The sequence below is a fragment of the Halichoerus grypus genome, chromosome 5 (assembly GCF_964656455.1).
Source record: "Halichoerus grypus chromosome 5, mHalGry1.hap1.1, whole genome shotgun sequence".
In the NCBI taxonomy this organism is placed as follows: domain Eukaryota; kingdom Metazoa; phylum Chordata; class Mammalia; order Carnivora; family Phocidae; genus Halichoerus; species Halichoerus grypus.
In genome coordinates this window covers 66,886,980-66,905,984 of record NC_135716.1, presented here as the reverse complement: position 1 = coordinate 66,905,984, position 19,005 = coordinate 66,886,980, and the positions used below count along the sequence as shown (strand labels likewise).

The 19,005-nt window shown below is 38.1% G+C and overlaps 1 long non-coding RNA gene across 1 annotated transcript; it reads right to left on the bottom strand.

The window, feature by feature from the left end:
- Positions 1-6,181: 6,181 nt before the first annotated feature.
- LOC118546381 (uncharacterized) lies at positions 6,182-18,581 on the bottom strand. Its single transcript, XR_004922558.2, has 4 exons — positions 18,244-18,581; positions 14,844-15,048; positions 7,713-7,788; positions 6,182-6,332 (listed from the first exon to the last, which is right to left on the bottom strand). It is a non-coding gene; the product is annotated as an uncharacterized LOC118546381 (long non-coding RNA).
- Positions 18,582-19,005: the final 424 nt, after the last annotated feature.

Sequence of the window (19,005 nt, the reverse complement as noted above, 5' to 3'; positions counted from 1 at the left end):
GCAGATGGAGATGCTCCTTCTCTCCAGACCGTGTTCTGAATGTGCAGACTCTGAGGAGCAGACGGAAGTGGGGTGCAAGCTCTGGGACATTATGTTTGGGCCTAATCTACCATATCATGGTTGATTTTTGTAGGTTACTCCAGCCAATGACTTCCTCAGCCTCAACTGCCCTCGACTTCACAGTCACACAAGCCAGATGAACAGTCCCAGAAACTCCTCTAGAGAAATATTTTGTGCACTGAAGAGGGCATGATAACCCCCATAGCAAAGGACATGAAGCTGGCCACTTTTGATGATTTGAGTTAGAATTATCCATTTTGTGGACTTTTAGGGGCACATTTTAGAAATCAGAGAGCTTTGCACAAAATAGAGGGTGGGAAAAAAAAAAATCACTGAATCAATATAAGTGAAACTGAAGTCCGGGATCTTTCTTCAAACATCCAGACATTTTGGGTACTCTTATCTCACGCTGTATGTGGATATATATTTGGGGTTCTTCATTAATGTCCATACTGTTATATTGTGGTAATCAATGATAGCAAACAATGGAAATTTATCTAAAGAACAGCAACGGCATCAAAGAAAAATTTATTAGTTATGGAAAATATTTTGGGGAAAGTGAAGTTTCATAGCCTGCTAAGTAGTTAGACAAGCTTCTATAGATATAATATATGTGAAGTATTTTGATCTAGGTATAAAGACTAATGGATAGAATGAAAATTCTGATGAGATCTCAGGAGATTACAAAAATAATTTAGAAAATGAAAAAATTTCCTAATTTATTGATGAAAATCTGTGTTTGTTTTTACATTGGAATCTATTAATTCAGTCACCCATTCTTTTCCTGAACGTAAAAAATATAGTAACTATCTACACACAACAATGGGACTCTTGTGATCTACCCTTTTGCTAAGGAAGCTTTCTCTTCTTTTGTGAATCAAAATACATTATATGTTAAAAAAAAAGATAGTAGGAAGGGAAAAATGAAGGGGGGGAATCAGAGAGGGAGATGAACCATGAGAGAGTATGGACTCTGAGAAACAAACTGAGGGTTCTAGAGGGGAAGGGAGAGGGGGGATGGGTTAGCCTGGTGGTGGGTATTAAGGAGGGCATGTATTGCATGGAGCACTGGGTGTTATATGCAAACAATGAATCATGGAACACTACATCAAAAACTAATGATGTAATGTATGGTGATTAACATAACATAAAAAGAAAAATAACGATGTAATGTATGGTGACTAACATAACATAATAAAATAAAATAAAATAAAATAAAATAAAATAAAATAAAAGTAATTTTGCTCAATGCTTCTAGTCACAAAGTAAGACATTAGGCTTTTCTCTTTGAGACAGAAGTCTTATAAAACTCTTATATTTTCTTTATTTGGATGCAGATTAAGCAAAATTTGCAAATTTAGACTCTATACTTGAGGCAATGCATTTGTAACTTGGGTAAAGACTTTCTCAATAAACCAGTACACAACTGGTAGTGTTGGGGTTAGCAAGACAGCTCACTTCATCTATGGAAGTAACTTATATTAATATTAATGTAAACCATATAAATATATATAAATTATATCACTAAATATATCAGGGTATTTTGTTTTATATCTTTGTTTCGCTCACCATCTTGGTTCAAGATTTTTTCACTTTTATTTATTTTTATTTTTTTAAAAGATTTACTTATTTATTCAAGAGAGAGAGAAAGAGAGGGAGCTCGTGCAGTGGGGAGGGGCAGAGGGAGAGGGAGAGACAGCCTTAAGCTGACTCCGCACTGAGCATGGAGCCCTATTTGGAGCTCAATCTCAAGATTTTGACCTGAGCCAAAACCAAGAGTCAGATGCTTAATGAACTGCATCACCCAGGTGCCCCATATTTTAAAAACATTCATATTTACATAATTTTGTGAAATAAATTTTACACTTTTTTTCTCTTTTTCTAATATTTAAGCACTGAGTCTCTTTACTTTTCAGTTTGTATCTATTGTAATTACTTTACCATTCCTTGAGGTAATTTTGTCTTTCTGTTTCATAGAACTTGTGTTGAACTTCAGAGTTATTTTGGACCCAGCAAGTGGCCCATTTCAATTATTTTGATATCTTGATTTAAAAATGAGGTGACGCATACTTTGTATTTTCTATGAGCAAATGTATACTTACTCTTTATTACAGTAATCCTACCTTTGATTTACAATACTTTTTTTTTGTTGTTTAGTAATTTTACTCGGTATTTCTCCACAATTCCATGTTGGGCTAAAGGCTAAATGGATACAATTTTGCAACAACAACTCAAATGTGTTTCTAATCAGTATGGGGCAGCACCTTTCCATTAAGCAGATATTTCCAATTTTAAATTCTTTACTCGAAAGCTCATTATTTTGCATTTACCTATAGTGAACTATATTTGTTGTGTATTAGCACAGACACTTAAATGTTCTCAATCTTGATGTATCCCTCACAATATTACTCTTTCTTGCTTTTCTAGTCATTTAAAAATAATCTGCAAACAAGCAGTGTAAAAGTGTGGTGAATCCTACCTAAGCTCTCTCTCTTTTTATATATATATGTATATATATATATATATATACACACACACACATATATTTATACATTTATATATTATATATTTTTATATACACACATACACATGTACCCATATATACATATATAAATATATACATATATATACATATATATATACACACATACATATATATTGCAAAGGCAGATGATTCTGAAGTCATTTAATAAAAGGAAAGGATATAATGATAGGAATGACTTGATATCTTGGCCCTTCAGCTCTAATGTAAGCACTAGTGTTTTACTATACATCATGATAATAGCAATAAAACAAAATTCATGACAATAGTTAGTAGTAGTTGTTCATAGTGATCCTTCCAGTAAACATGTGATTATTATTTCACTGCTTCAAAACTACAGGGGAAATATCTTTATACATTCCAGTGAATGGGTTCAAAGACTTTGATAAGATTTTAAGCTGTATTGATAGAGGTGGCATATGGAAAATGACTGAATCAAATAATTGATTGAATCAAAAAAGTGAATGAGATCCTAAAAACATAATATTGAAGAAAAAGTATTTAGTGGGTTTTGAGTCACAAAGTATACATTATTCATATTAATTTGTAAATGCAACAATAGAAATTTATATAAGGAGTATTATAGTTGTGGGGTTTATTGTTATTAGACGCTATTATAGCCAAGGAGTCTGGAATGCCTAAATCCTTCCATGTCAATAATCTCTTTTAGAGGAATTATCCCCACAAGAAACATAGCAGAATAAGTATCAAGGTAACTTTTCATGGCTTTGCATGTATCTAATAATCTAACAAAGAGCTTCCATGAAAATTGGATTGGATGGTATTTCTTGAGCCTGATTCATGTGGGGATTTTTAGTAAAGAGATCTTATCTCCATGTTCTGAATCTTGGAGCTAGTCTTTGTTAGTAGAGAAGGAGTGAGGGAGATGAAAAGAAAGAGAAAAGAATACTTTTTGTCTAAAAACCCATCCCACTCTGTGGAGTAGAAGAGAGAGAGGTTTTCTGAATGGCCTCTAGGAACTGGGTCCTTCTGGAGTCCACTTACCACATAGAGGTAGGAAAAGAGGAGTTTTCAAGAGAGGTAAAAAAGAATGTATTCAGGTATATCTTTGTGTGAAGACCCCAAGTCAAAACTTCCTGGTGTGAAGTTGTGGTAGAACATTCCCTAGTTGGTTGATGTATAGAAAAATGGCACCTCATTCCAGTTCTGGGAAGAAAAAGTAAGACTCAAAAGAAGTTAATGCTTGAGCAGTCTTGAAAGAGAGGTAAGACATAGCCAGATGATAAAAATGAACAGGGGACATGTATACAAAGGAACAGATATAGAAAATTATCCACTTTTTTTGTTATGGAATTAATAAGCAGTTTGATTTGGCTGGGCCGTGTAGTGGAGCAATCACGTATCAACTGTGTCCTGGACGGTCCAGAGTGCATCCTCTCAGACTGATTTTAGAACTCTCATAATGAGGGCACCTGGGTGGCTCAGTCGGTTAAGCATCTGCCTTCGGCTCAGGTCATGATCCTGGAGTCCCGGGATCGAGTCCCACATCGGGCTCCCTGCTCAGCGGGGAGTCTGCTTCTCCCTCTGACCCTCCCCCCTCTCATGCTCTCTCTCTCTCTCTCATTCTCTCTCTCTCAAATAAATAAATAAATAAATAAAAATCTTAAAAAAAAAAAAAAAAAGAACTCTCATAATGAGAGAATACATTCCTCTCAGAATTTTATTTGGATATTCCCCAAAAACCTCACTATGCTACTTTTCTGAGGCAAGCATTTTCATCCTGGGTACAATTTGGAAAAGTTATTGAAACTCTTCAGTGTCTTAGTGCAAACATATATAAATAAGGAAAAGGTAATGCCTACTTCACAGGTTTGTCCAAGCACATATGAGATCATATCTATGAAAAGTGCTTGTGCTTTGTAACCGAAAGTACAATACAAAAGTTACTATTAAGCTGATGAGATTTCTGTCATGGCTTATATTTTGTACCATATAGCAAAAACAAAATTTAAATATCTTCAAAATGTGATGCCCCCAAACCACAAAGCATTGAATCTCACTGTGTGCAACTATTTTTTCATACAGTTCGACTCAATAAAAGTGATTATATTTAAGAAACCTTAAAGCAGAGATGACAAATATATGGCATAGGGGATCTACTTCCTCACTTGTGCTCCCAAGGCAGACATCACTAATTGGTAATAACACCTTTTACTCTGTGCCTGGATAGAGCCTCAAAATTCTTCCCAACATTCCAAGCAGCTCAAGCCAATATTTAAGAGTTGACCCTTGAAATCTATTATTATTTTGATTGGATTTAAGCCAAAAGAGGACAGAGGGCATTTTTCTTCCCTGCAAGCCAGCGTTGCAAACAACTATTTTATTTCAGAGACGAAAAGCTCTGTCTTTACACATTTTCAGAAATGAGAATATGAGATGTATGAATTGTGAAGGGAGTTTTCTTAGCAATGTAACAAGAGGAACACTTTTAAAAGTTGGGGTGTTTTTTAGTATCTCAGATATTGATTGAATAATTTCTTTCAAATCCAACGTGGTTTCATATCAATTCTGTTAGTTTTAAAGTGATGATTGTGGAATGACTAGGTTTGTGCCAAATAATAAATATAAATTCAAGTAAAAATATCCCTAAGTATGTCAGAACGATTTTGTGAATGGAGTCTAGAATGCAGGCAGATGCATTAAAATGCTATAACCATGTATACACATAGTTACCACGTCATTGTCAGATACTATTTTCATGCATCTTTTTGATGCTGCTTAATGTAGGATATGCTGAAAAGCTATTATTTGGTCTTTTCAAAAGTACCTAGTAAATAACCTTCTGCCCAATTACACTTTTCCTAAGATTAAAAAAACTAAGCCCTTAAAGATTTATAATGGTTTTCTTCTGATTGTGTTGCAAAACTAAAAAAAAAAAAAAAAGATCTTTCCTTTACACTGGTAAATACTTGTTAACTGACATTCTTGGAATGGATAAGTGGTACTAGGGGAAAGGAAACACAGTGCGAGGAGGAAAGTTCTTAGCTTTGTAAGGTACTGCTATGGAGGGGAGAAAGATGGGCATGGGAGTAAAATGGACATTTTTACTCATTCTGACTTGGGGCCACCAGCCCAAATGTGCCCAGTGAGCAAACTATGGTGTTAATCGTTTTTGAATGATGAGGAGAAACAGCCATAGGCCACTCCCTCACTCCCTCTGTCCCACTAAGACCTGGCCACATGGGATTTTCTCTCTCTTCATAATAGAGGTCCATCCCACTCTTCCTACCTACTAAGGGACAGTTGCTTGTGCTGAGCCAGGTGATATAATTATGGCACTAAGATGTGAAGAAAGGGGATGGTTTTAAGATCAACATAGAAACAAAATTGTACTTACTGCCATCTTGTGTGTGAATGCAGTTTGCCAAGAAGCTATATTTGTATGGCTGTGTGGGTGACAAGGGCTGTTCTGTCTGTGGTTTCACCCAATATGTGACATAACACTGGATTCAGATACATTCCATAATGGGGGACACATTTTAGATATCCCTTCATCTATGGCTCAATAAATGCATACATTTGCTCCAATGACCTAGTTCTTTCAGTTTTATTTATTTAATATATGCAGTACAGATAGCTAGAGACCCAGCCCAGCAAGATGTCAGTTTTCTCTTGGCTAGACAGTAGGAAATAGACAGAGAACTGATAACTCGGCACACTCAGATGTCCTGGGGGGAGATGTCAGATCACATCAGATCTAAAAGGCAACCTGATAGAAATAGAAGAGGAAAATACTTTTATCCCCACCTCTGTCCAGCATTCATCAGCTCTTTCAATCTTGTAGCAAGTATACTGATATATCTCACGTATAGCCATTTATTATTTTAAACTATGTAAATAAATGAATAACAAGCAGCCATGGGTTCTGAAAGAAAATTTACAGGTAAACTATTCCATGGTTTTGGGGATATAATTTTAACCCTAGTTAGTCATCTCCCTATGGTAACAAAAAGGAAATAAGAGAACATTGTAGTTAAACATTTGAGCATGAGATTTGATCAGATAGACTTGATCCAGTTCCATTTCTTCCACTCACTAGTTAATAATACTAAAATTTTCATTTAGCAAAAAAGAATAATAACAGAACCTATCTTACTGGTGTTACTGGGAAACAATTAAGATAGGTGCTTACAACGTATTATGTTTCTGTATATGTACATTTTCTGAAAGTATCTTACAGATAATGTAAAAGTATGGTGGCTAGCATTCATTTATCTTTTAATCATTCAATAAAACACACACACATTGAATATATACTGTCATCTATTTACTGTGTTGTGCACAGGGATATAAAAATTGGGAAAACTTTGCTAACATCATCAGACATCTGAACTCAGCTGTCTTCTCTTATCAAGACATTTAGAACACCAGCAGCTTGACTTCATTGAATAAAGAGTAATATATATAAACACAGACATAAGACATTGACACCATGAAGATTAGGTAACTAGAGATCTCAATACACAACCAGTAATGTGTCTAGTGTTCAAGGAGAAAGTAAGTTTTCTAGGTGTCAGCTTCTTGCGGCTGTTGCTCCAAAGGAGGTCACTGCCCAGAGTAATGAGAACAGTTGGGAATCTCTCCCATTCTCTATTGCCTGAAGGTCAACAGCCATCTGGTCTAACTCATGCTGGCTTTCCAATTGAGAGTGAAAACAGATTTTCTATCATGTCCAAGAACAAAGGGCATGGCTGAATTGTGGAAAATGTAGATGACACAGTTGCCTTCATCCATACAGAATGTGTATCTCAATTTTCTGTAAATGCATTCTTAGGCAAAGTGTCCTTTGATTAAGAGGCAGAATATAGAGGGCATTACAAAGAGGGGATGGATGAGCCATGCACCAGAATCCCCTTGGAATGATAAAGCAATTACAAAAATGAGAAGGTTCTCTTTGGGTAATCCAAGGGCTATCTTTCAAATACAGAGAATAAATCCAACCAGTCAATGAGGTGCCTACTCCTTGCAAATCATGAAACAGAAGTTATATATGTCACCACTGTGTATTATGAACCTTTTCTTTTGCATTTTCATAAAAAAAATATGACATCCTGAATAGGGCACTGACCAACAGATTAAAATCACTTACCCTGAGTGTCTTTTTATTTTCTTGGCAGGCCACATGCTGATCTAGCAGTCATCCATCTTTTTCCCTTTGTCAGACCCTGGTTAACAAATATTACCTGGTGATAAAACTGTCCAATTTTCTTATAGCAAAAATTACAAACATCAGGAGAAAATGCTGAGCTTGGGTAAGATATCTTATCTGTGTTAAGTATTTCAGACTTATTACAGAGCTCCGTGCAGTTGGTGAAATGTCTAAAATAAATATCCAAGTGCCAAATACCTTGTTCTTTCAAATTTATTTGAGGGATATTAAATATGTTACAATTAATTTCATGTGCTGTATTAAGACATTCCATTTATATGCTCAAAACTACAGGGGTCTCCCTAACAGCCCTAAGTAATTCCATTTTGCAGTACAAGGGACATTGTTAATGTTCAAAGATTAGAAAATGCACCCTCTTTGATCTTTGCTCCTTACTGAAAGACAGCATTCAGATACCAGGAATGTATTTTTCTTCAAATAGTTGATTTCTCCTAGAGGAAGATATGATTAAATAGAATACTCCAGACTTAATAAGGCAACAAAAGAACTGGCAATTTCTTTTTAGCTCTTCTTATTCTAGTATCTCAAAGCTGTTTGCCTTGGGATTTAGAAATTGAGAGAGAACAAGTTGCTGACCCTAGAATCGAACAACCACATTAGTTATTTTGGTTATGCCGGTATTGAAATGGAACGTGTGCCAGAGGCAAGAACACTTTGCGGAGTGGGCATTTTGTGCAGTTTATTTTAATTGATGGCCCAACATATAGATGTACAGAAGCTTAAAAAATGAAAGGAATTATTGAATTCTTGCAAGTAATAAAACTCAAGGTTTAGAAAGGAAAATGGTTTTCTCAGCTACTTTCAACGTGCTTCTTGGAGTCACTCATTGTTTGTAACCTTTTTTGTAACCCTTGATTCATTTGGTCATTTATTCAGCAAATATCTATTAGCAGTGCCGTTGCCAGGTGTAGTGGTAGGTACTAAAGTTTTGCTGATGCTCACAACCTCATTTAATAGGGATTACAGTTCATTGATGAGGCTCTGTTAATGGATATTTAGAGCCCCAAGCAAAAGTCTCAACAAGTCTAGTCTATTATTCTGTTCAAAAGAAGACTTTGCTAATTTCAAAACACATTCTTATTTATGCCTGTGAAAAAGAAATAGCAGATAACTGTAGCCAGGCTCTCTCCCACAAGCTGTGGCGAGTAGGACTGGACCATCACAACAGCCTCACCCCACTCTGCTTTCCAGTCCGTCCTCCCCATGCAGGCTAGAGTGATCATAGCTCCCACTGTACTTAGGACAAGGATGAATATCTTTAACGTGGTCCTCCGAGATGGGCGTAATCTGGTCTCTGTGCACCCCCGCAGCCTCATCTCAGGCTCAATGTCCTCCAGCTCCTCTCACTTTCTCTCAGTTACTCCTATATGGCAGTGCTCTTCCAGATGCTGTTCCCTCTACATTGAATTCCCCATTAGGATCAAAACTTCCAAGCTTGCGTACAAGGCCTCCTGAAGTTCATGAAACAACATTTTTATAATTTGTCTTGTATTCATTGTGAAGGAGCTCAGCATCGAAGCATTATTTCAACATCTATAGATACACGCTGCTTCCAAATCCCTTCATTCTACGTTTCTTTCCGTGGCTTGATACTGTGCGTGGTATGGCAGGACCGCCAAAAGCTGATCAGTGACGTGAGTTGGCTGTTGTTGGAATTTTTATTCAGCAGAGAAAGCCTGCAAAAGCTTTATTAACATATTAATCCAAAGCTTTGGGTTTCAGAACATAAATATCACTTTTCAGAATGTTTTCTTTGAAGCCATCTATCAATTTAATTTAACAAATATTTACTGAAAACCTTCCTTCAGTAAGGAAATTCAGAAATTCTCTGGTAATGACCAAACTTGTTTTAGACGTTTTATTTCAGTAGTATTTAGTTTCATTTGTGATTTCTCTCCATTAGTGGCATGTATTAACAAATGGGAAGGACACACAACGAATAATATTTGGTTACTGCCCTAATTTTCAACAAGTATTTATTGTATACTAACCTTGTTGAGAGCATTACCCTGGATTCTAAGAGTGTAATACTGAGCTAGACGTGTTACCCTTGTGGAGTCAAAATCTAGCACAAGAGAAGTGCATGGAGTATTGATCACACACATTTGTAAGCACACGCTATGGAAAATGCTGTAAAGGAAAACATAAATTGTATGAGAGGACATAAGAAATCCTGGGGGGAAAGGCTGGGAGGGCATGGAAGCATTACTCAGCCCCCTCTTGCCCACCACTCGGTGGAAGTGATGTTGGTGCTGAAGAAGAAATAAGAAGCTTGGCTAATCATGTTTGGGACACTCTCATATTTTCACTTGGTGGCTCTGTTGATCTTAGCTGGGTTTTCTCACACATCTGGGGGTCAGTTGGCTGTGGCTGGTCCTAGATGGCCTTAGCTGGTACCACTTGGAAATTTACTCTTGTTCTATAAGTTTCATTCATTCTTCAACTGGCCAGTCTAGGCATGTTCTCAGAGCCATGGCAGAAAAGCAAGGATGAACAAATCCAATCATACGTGTGCTTCTCAAGCCTTTGCTTGTGTCATATTTCCTAACATGCTGTTGGCCAAAGCAAATCTCAAGGCCAAGACCAGAGACAGAGTGGGGGAGCGCTACAAAGTTATGTGCAAAATAGATGGATATATAGTATATTATGGGCTGAAATGTCCCCTGCAAAATTCACATATTGAAGTCCTCACCTCCACTTCCTCAGATGTGACTATCTTTTTGGAGATAGAGCTTTAGAGAAGTGATGAATTTAAAATGAGACTGTTAGGGTGGGTCTTATTCCTATCTGACTGGTAGGCTTATAAGAAAGGGCAATTTGGAAACACAAAGACACACTAGGGATTCATGCACACAGAGGAAAGACCAGATGAGGACACAATGAGAGGCAGCCATCTGTAAGCCAAGGAGAGAGACCAAACCTGCCACTACCTTGATCTTGGGCTTCTAACCTCTAGAACTATAAGAAAATTAATTTCTGTTGCTTAAGCCACCCAGTGCATAGCCAACCCTAGCAAATTAATATAAGGAGGGATGAAAAATAGAGGCCATTTTTAGGGAATCTATTATAACAGGATCTATTATAATCCATACGCACTTAGACACTAAATTTCAGAATAGAGAAATAGATACTATACATAATAAAAACAGTAAATGACATAATATATGAGAAGATGTAAATGCTATGGAAAAACTTTAAGGTTAAGCAGAGTTGGGGATCAGTAGTACTGGAGGTAGAGGGTTTCTGTATTAATTGGATAGTCAGGGTAAGCATTGAGAAGGTAACAAATAAATGAGTGAACACTTGAGAGATGAGGGAGTTCATCATGAGGATAGCTGAGGGGAGCATTCCAGGCAGAGATGAGAAAAGTCCAGAGGCTCTGAGACAGAGCATGCCAGGAGCGTTGGAGGCACAGCAAGAAGCCAAGGTGGCTGAGAATAGTAAGAGATGAGTCAGAGGCATGATAGGCCAGCCTATGTGGAGGCTCATAGACCAAGTAAAGATCTGGAACATTGCAAGGTTGTAAAGGACTTCCTCTGTGCCTGGCTCTTTCTCATTTCTCAGTATCTATTTCTGTTGTTTGTCCTATAGATTCCCAGTTTCTGAAAACCAGTTACTGATCTGGCCCAAGGTTTGCCTTTTCTCCTAAGGTTGAGATATTTGAATGATATTCCTCATACCACTTAAATTCCATTCCCGATTCTGAAGTTTTGTTTTGTTTTTACTAACATCATCTTCCCCCACAACTACCTAACCTTTGGTTTTCTTAAGTTGGGAAAATTAATATGTTATAAGTTTCTTCATTAGATCTATTATAAAAATGCTTATTAATGCCCAGGTCATATTGAAAAAGGGATTCAAGACATGGGACCATTGCTTTTAAAGTGCTTAGAACTGAGTTCCTGGCCTGTAGTAATTGTTCAGTAGACACTAGCTCTTACATCTTTAATTGACTTGCTTTTTATAAGCCTGGTAAGTTGGTTGATGGTCAGCCTGCTAGCATCCAGGCCTTCTGGCTTTTTGTCTACTATATATTCTATTTGAATGAGCTTCTGCTGACTGATGTGTCTATGTACAAATTTGGTATATATGTTCAAACTGAGTTTTTGTCAGGTATGTGTTTAGTGGTATATGAATAATTCTTGATTTAATCTTGTGCATACTACTGTTCAAATATGGATTTGAGATCGTTCCCAGTTAAATCATGTCTCCCAAGTTATAAAGTATGATTTAGAAATACATCTTATTGATTTTAAAATATAACTTATGATGTTTTCAAGGATATCTATAAGTAATAAAGTAAGACTATCAAGGAAAAAGTTTATTTCTCTGGCCATTCACTCTCCTTTGTATCAAGTTGCAACCTTACATCATAATGTCTTACAAAAGATTAGAAATATTAATGGTTTCTAAGGGCGTCTACGTGGCTCAGTCGGTTAAGCATCTGACTCATGATTTCGGCTCAGATTATGATCTCGGGGTCATGGGACTGAGCCCCCCATCGGTCTCCATGCTCAGTGGGGAATCTGCTTGAGATTCTCTTTCTCTCCCCCTCTCTCTCTGTCCCTCTCCCAGTTCTCTCACTCTCTCTAAAATAAATAAATAAATCTTTAAAAAATATTAATGGTCTCTAGTGAAAATGTTTGCTAAAAACATTTTCCTGTTATAAATCAATAATTGTTAGTTCATTAGTTTCAGTAGCTAAATAAATTTTGTTTGAATCAATAATGGTCTATACTGTCATTGTGAGCTAAGATTTTACGCATTTTGTTAATATTCAGAAAGTATCACTAAAGTCATTTAAATAAGGAGAATTTAGAAATTAAAGAGAGGTGGATTTTCATTGCATTACATCATTCATCAGGTAAGTTTACTGAGTGCCGTGTTTCAGGTACAAGAGATGTGGAGGTGAAATAGACATACTAGGTTTCTGTTCTCATAGAACTTACATTTTAGTGGGAGAAACAGGTAATAAATGAGTAGGGTAATAGATCAGTAAGTAAGACTTTAGATAGCAAGTACAATGAAGAAGATACTACAGAGCAATGAGATCAAGAGTGACCTTCAGAAATGTTAAGTAGGGGTGATTGGAAGCCACTGTCACAGAAGGACATTTGAGCTGAGATCTGAATAAGAGAGAACTTATCATGTGCAGATCTGAAGGAAGAAAGCTCTGGGCAGCCAAAAGGCTCAGTGCAAAGGAGATGGAGGTGGGGCAAGCTTTGGGGGAGTGAACAGTGGAAAGGACAGCACAGTGAGGGTGGACAGTAGATAGGAGGTGAAGATAAAGAGGTTGGCAGGAACCAGATCATATGGGACTGAATAAGCCTCTCAAGAATTTGCACATTATTTTGTTTCTCTACAATAGAAAGCCATAAAAGGGTTTTGAACAAAGGAAATATGTAAATTGATCTAGAGGGCAACACATAGACCTGTTAGGATGCTATGCTAGTAAAGTAGCCCAATTAAGGAATGATGATGGTTTGGCAGCAGTAGACATAAGAAGAAGTGGCTAATTTGGAATATATTTATAAGAAAATGCTAATAGAACTTCCTGATGAATGGGGTGTGGGTGGTGAAGGACATAAGGAGGACTCCTATGTTTTTGACTTTGCAGGTAAATGGATGATGGTGCTACTTACTGAAAGAGGGAATGTAGGGAACCCTTAATTACTGATGTAGGGAGCAGGCCTGGGAAAGAAGGTAAACCAAGCATCCTAGTTTGGATCAGTTACATTTTAGATTCTTTTGAGATATTGATGGGAGTTAGATTTATTACCTTGCGGCTCAGAGGAGAGGCCAGGGCTGGACATACATGTTTGTGAGTCATCAAGGGGCACTCGATAAAGGCACAGAAATATCTGCCCTGATCTTATAGTCACTCTGTTGCCTTGTGCGGTTTGGAAAAAAACTCTAAAAGGCCAGGATGTTGGGAAATTTTAACATCTATCAAGAACTGAATCAAATATCTTTTTGCTGTCCCCCTTCCTTTGCCTTCCAAACTCACAGTAATCCTTAGCAGAAATAGTCCTTTCCCTTGCAGTGGTCCATCACTGATTTCTGGTAATGTTCTACATCTTTCTTTAGCCATCTGAAAGCTTGTAGTCCTATTATACAAAAATAACTGTATAAAATCTGTGGAATATGCTCATGTTCCAAACTCTAGCTACTACCATATTTGTATTACCAGGCTCCATATTTGAACTCTTATGCTCTCTCAAATCATTTTACTCTGTGCTGCTTGTCCCAGATTCTGTTCTTGTGCAGGCTGCAGAAGAGATGGTGAGCAGCATAAAGAAAGGTTTGTTTTTTTTTCCCCTCTACATAATAAGTACAGAGAAACTAGGACTGGTCAGAATTGTGTAAAAGTAGCTCAACTGATTCCCACAATTACCTGAATTCTTTGCGTTGGCAAGTAGGGTTCAGGATGGAAGGTCAAGTTCGTAGGGCCAGGTCTGGGTGTGAGTGTGTGGAGTGATATAGCATAGGATCCACTTCAACAGAGCTGAGATCAGAAGCTGAACCCAGAGCCCTCAGAAAGGTATTGAAATAACTATTTTGATGCAGACTTTGGTATTGTGGGCATTTTCTGGTTCTAAAAAGAAAATGTTTGCGTAAACAAATAATTACCAAGTAATAATTGCTTCATCTCTGCTCCTCACTTCATCTCTCATGCCCAGAGGCACAAGATGTCCACAGCATCAGAATGGCCTCTCAAAATATCATCTAACAGACCTAAGAAATAACTGTGAGGGTGAGGTTGACATTAAAACCTGGTAGTTCAAGGAAATCTTCAATACAAAATGGGAAATTAGATGGGCCAAGACAGAGGCATGTGGTATTAGGTTGGAAATTAGGAATGCCAGAACAGAAACAAGGTTCTGAATTAGATGTGGGGGTGCAATATGGACCCAGAAGGGATCGTCTATGACTCTGAGGCAGAGTTATGAGATCTCTTGTTTGGCACCAGGGTTCTTGGTGCATGGCTGGGCAGTGGTTGGTGAATGGTCAGCTCAGTCAGGACCCAGAATTACTCTCTGGCTTTCTTACCTCAACTTGCTTTTTCTTCTGTTCTTGTCTCTTCAGCCCCGTTGAGCTGCTTCCCTACGGGAGCAGTTCCTATGGCAGAGAGAAGAGGCAGCCAAACAGCCGACATCCTGACATGATGGAAGCTTGAGATTCTTTCCTGAAAATTATGTCCTCAAGGATAGAGGCCTTATCCAGAGTCCTCAAATCCACTAGCTCCTTCCCATTTCTGCAGATACACACAAAGAAATGATACCAATATTTAAAACATAAACAAAAATAAAACCAAAAAAACCACTTTTTGAGGTGATGTCATCAGCTCATTCTTACTGAGTACTGTGACTTTTCGGCAGACCAAAGCGATGTTAAGTAATAGGATTTGGCTTTTTGGACTAGAGGTTGTGACACTAAGGCCCGAGTTCTTGATAAGGGACTGGCAATATGATGATCAGGAAAAATGCGTCTGGCAAGAGACTATCTTACAAGAGTGGGAAGCTTCTAAATAAAGAGAGATAAATGTTCGGATCAAACTATTAAAATTATTTCTACAGCAGAAGATAACTGTATCAGAAAAGTACCACTAAGGAGAAATGCCCAATAAAGCTAAGGAGTAAACAGAAGGAAAGAATGTTGGAAGCAGCACAAGGTGTATGGGTCACATCAGATTCATCACATTTCTTTTGACACACACATAAAACAGTAAATGAGCAACAGAGAGTACTCCTTAATTTCAAGAGCTATATAAACTCTTCCATAGTTTTCCTTACTGAGTGAGGTTTAGAAATGTGGTCTGATAGCACAGCTAGGTGGATTCATAGTTGATTAAACATCAGAAAATCTATATTCTGGTTACTCCAAGAGAAATCTCTTGTAGCAGCCCAGACATCCTTTCTTCACCTGGGCCTGCGTAAAATTTTACTGAGGACTTAGACTGAGTCATGAATCACATCCTGTCCAACTTTGTGACTGACTCAAAATCCCAATTTAACAGCAAATACTAAAATAATAGAACTAAGGATTGAAAATGATATGAACAGGCTAAAAGGAAGGCTTAACCTGTGAAATAAATTGTAACAGCAATAAACAGAATGTTCTGCAGTTAGCCTCAGAAAGTCAGCTGCCCAGTGCAGAATGGGAAGGCCAGACTTCAAGCAGTATAAAGATCTAAGAGTGTAAAGATAACTATAAGTCCAATGTGAATTGGCAGCATGACCTGTCTGTGAAAATGCAGCCACATCTGATTTTGTACTGCACCAATAAAAACAAACTGCTAATAAATGAAAACAGAATCCACTGCACTCTCCACTATGTAAATAATAACCATATCTAGAATACTGTATCCAGTTTGGGTGCCAAATTGGCTCAAGTAGGTCGGCCGAGATACTAGGGTTCCCAAAGCCCTATCATGGGAGGAATCAAGGAGGCAAAGAGAGATGTTTAGCTCACAAAAAGGGGAAGGCAATTGTGTTAAACAGATTTAAGGATGGCCAGGCAGTAAGAAAAAAAAATTCATCTTATTCTATTTGGTTTTAGAGTACAACACCAGTAGAATATTTTTAAAGGTAGATGTAAGATTATATAAAAGGCCCCTTTCTAATAAGTTCATGCTGTCTCACAATGGTCTAGCTTGGCTCATATAGTAGTGAGTGCCCGCTCCCTGGAATGTTTAAGCCTAAGTTGAATTATCCACAGTCAGCTCTGTTACAAGGGAACTCCTCCCCCACCGTCCCCCCACATGGGAGATCAGATGCAGAATTCTCAAACCTTCCTTCCATTTCTAAGGGTCCACCATTCTATTCCTTGCCCCACTGTTGAAATGTCACTTTCAGTTAAGATGTAGCTATGTGGGGCGCCTGGGTGGCTCAGTCGTGAAGCGTCTGCCTTCGGCTCAGGTCATGATCCCAGGGTCCTGGGATCGAGCCCCGCATCGGGCTCCCTGCTCTGTGGGAAGCCTGCTTCTCCCTCTCCCACTCCCCCTGCTTGTGTTCCCTCTCTCGCTGTGTCTCTCTCTGTCAAATAAATAAATAAAATCTTAAAAAAAAAAAAAAAAAAAGATGTAGCTATGTGGGGCGCCTGGGTGGCTCAGTCGGTTAAGCGTCTGCCTTCAGCTCAGGTCGTGATCTCAGGGTCCTGGGATGGAGTCCCACACTGGGCTCCCTGCTCAGCGGGAAGTCTGCTTCTCCCTCTCCCTCTGTCTGCAGCTCCCCCTGCTTGTGCTCTCTCTCCCTCTCTGTCAAATAATTAGATAAAATCTTTTTTTTGTTTTCCTAAAGATGTAGCTATGTACCTACAAGGCAAAATGTGTGTGTGTGTGTGTGTGTGTGTGTGTCCAGGGGAACGTGTTCGTATATGTGCACTTGCTCACACTGCTCAAGGAGCAGTGCCACATCATGGAGAAGGATCCCAGATGGAGAGCACATGGTGCTCCCGTCCCTGTTCCGTCTCTGACTTATGGCGCCTCATCTCCACAGTTCCGGATCTAAAGCCACTGCCCAGGGTGTAGCCGGAACCATTCTTCTCACCTTGTCTCACTATGTGCTGGACACAGCTGAGCTTAATGACAGGGTCACACAGTAACATAACAGGAGAGAAACACAAGGAGCCTCAGAGCTAGCAAAACGGAACTTAAACCTAAATTGAACCCCCACAAAATCTAAATTTTTCCCATGTAAATTTTTTTGCCAGTAATATTTTTCTTAAGAAGCAAAAAAAAAAAAAAAAGTATTCTTCCAAAATATAAAACTACTAGAAATAGGCATGTTCTGAGATGGAGATTTCTGGCCATTGCTGCATTTTTAGCCAAGCAGTTTCACTGTGTTTTCCAGAAAAAAAAAAAAAGCTGCTTTTTTTTTTTACATAAAGCCACAAAATATTTTCACAAAAAGCAGCTCAGAAAGAAAGGATATTTCCACCATTTTCCATTTCTGTAGAATTATCATGGGGTTTTTTTATCTTCTCTGATTTTGTCAGAGGTAAGAATTTTTTTTTCATATGGCTGCAATTTCAACCTTCTGAACATTAAGCAGATATAAATTATCTACAAGGCTAAAAAGGCTTTGATTAACAAGCTGGGGAATTGCAGGTATTAAAATTGCCCCCCAGAGGGAGTGCATATCGTTCCATGAATGCATTAGACATCTACTTTGAATTACAAAGAAAAATTAATTAAAAAGTATATGTTTATGAGTAATGTGTGTTCCCCTGAGTTCATTCTGAAAGCCACATATATGCAGAATCTAATAAAAATTAAATTACATTAGCTGCATATTTTACTTCAGCAACATGAAGAAAAAGATAAAAGCAGGTGCTACCTAATGTTTCATTCTGGAGAACTTCCGGAGCGCCCCAAATGGTCTGAATGGATTTTAGTGCTCGACACCCACTGAAGAATTCTGTGTGTGGCTAGAAAAAGAACTGCAGCTACCTTAGGAAGGGCGATTCGGTGCTCCTGTGAACAGCTCTGCTTCCGAGCTAACTATCTGCCGTGCTCTGAATCAGTCCAGCCATGCCCACACGCGTTCTGCAGAGTTGGTGTGGATAGAAAGATTCAGCAGGCTCCATTTACACTGGGAAATAGCAGGCAGCCCTGCCCGTTGTTGGACATTTTAACAAGACCATCCTCGGGCACTGTCTGCTCTGTCAGACAGTCCGGCCTTAGCGTCTCCAGAAGTATGTGGGATCTAGAAACAATAAAAGTGTTAGGACATCCCACACTTGCCCATATTTTGTTTATTCCATAGATATCTCATTTCATTAGCTTTCTGTGCCTTTTTTTCCCCTCCCTGTGCTTTTTCCCTTTCGGTTACCATGGAAACAATTTCCCTGGTAGGGGAGGAGTCTAATGGCATCCAGGAGTGTGAAGTAAAGTCAATTTATATCATGGTTTGTGAAATATTGGGAGTTTGTAATGGTTGTTATCACCACATATGGTAAATCAATCTCTCTCAAGAGCAAATTTCTAAATATTGATATGAGTATGGGAGTGATAGAATTATATAGAATCATGCATCTCGGCAACTTGCATGGCAACCTTTAAGAGATACAGTTCTGTTTTGTTTTGTTTGTACAAATAGAAAATGAAAGACAAAAGATGCAAAATGTACTATTCATGGTTTTTATCTATTTTAAATTCTCCAAAGGCATGAACTGGTCTCTAACATAAAGCTTAAAGCTGTTTCAATTATAA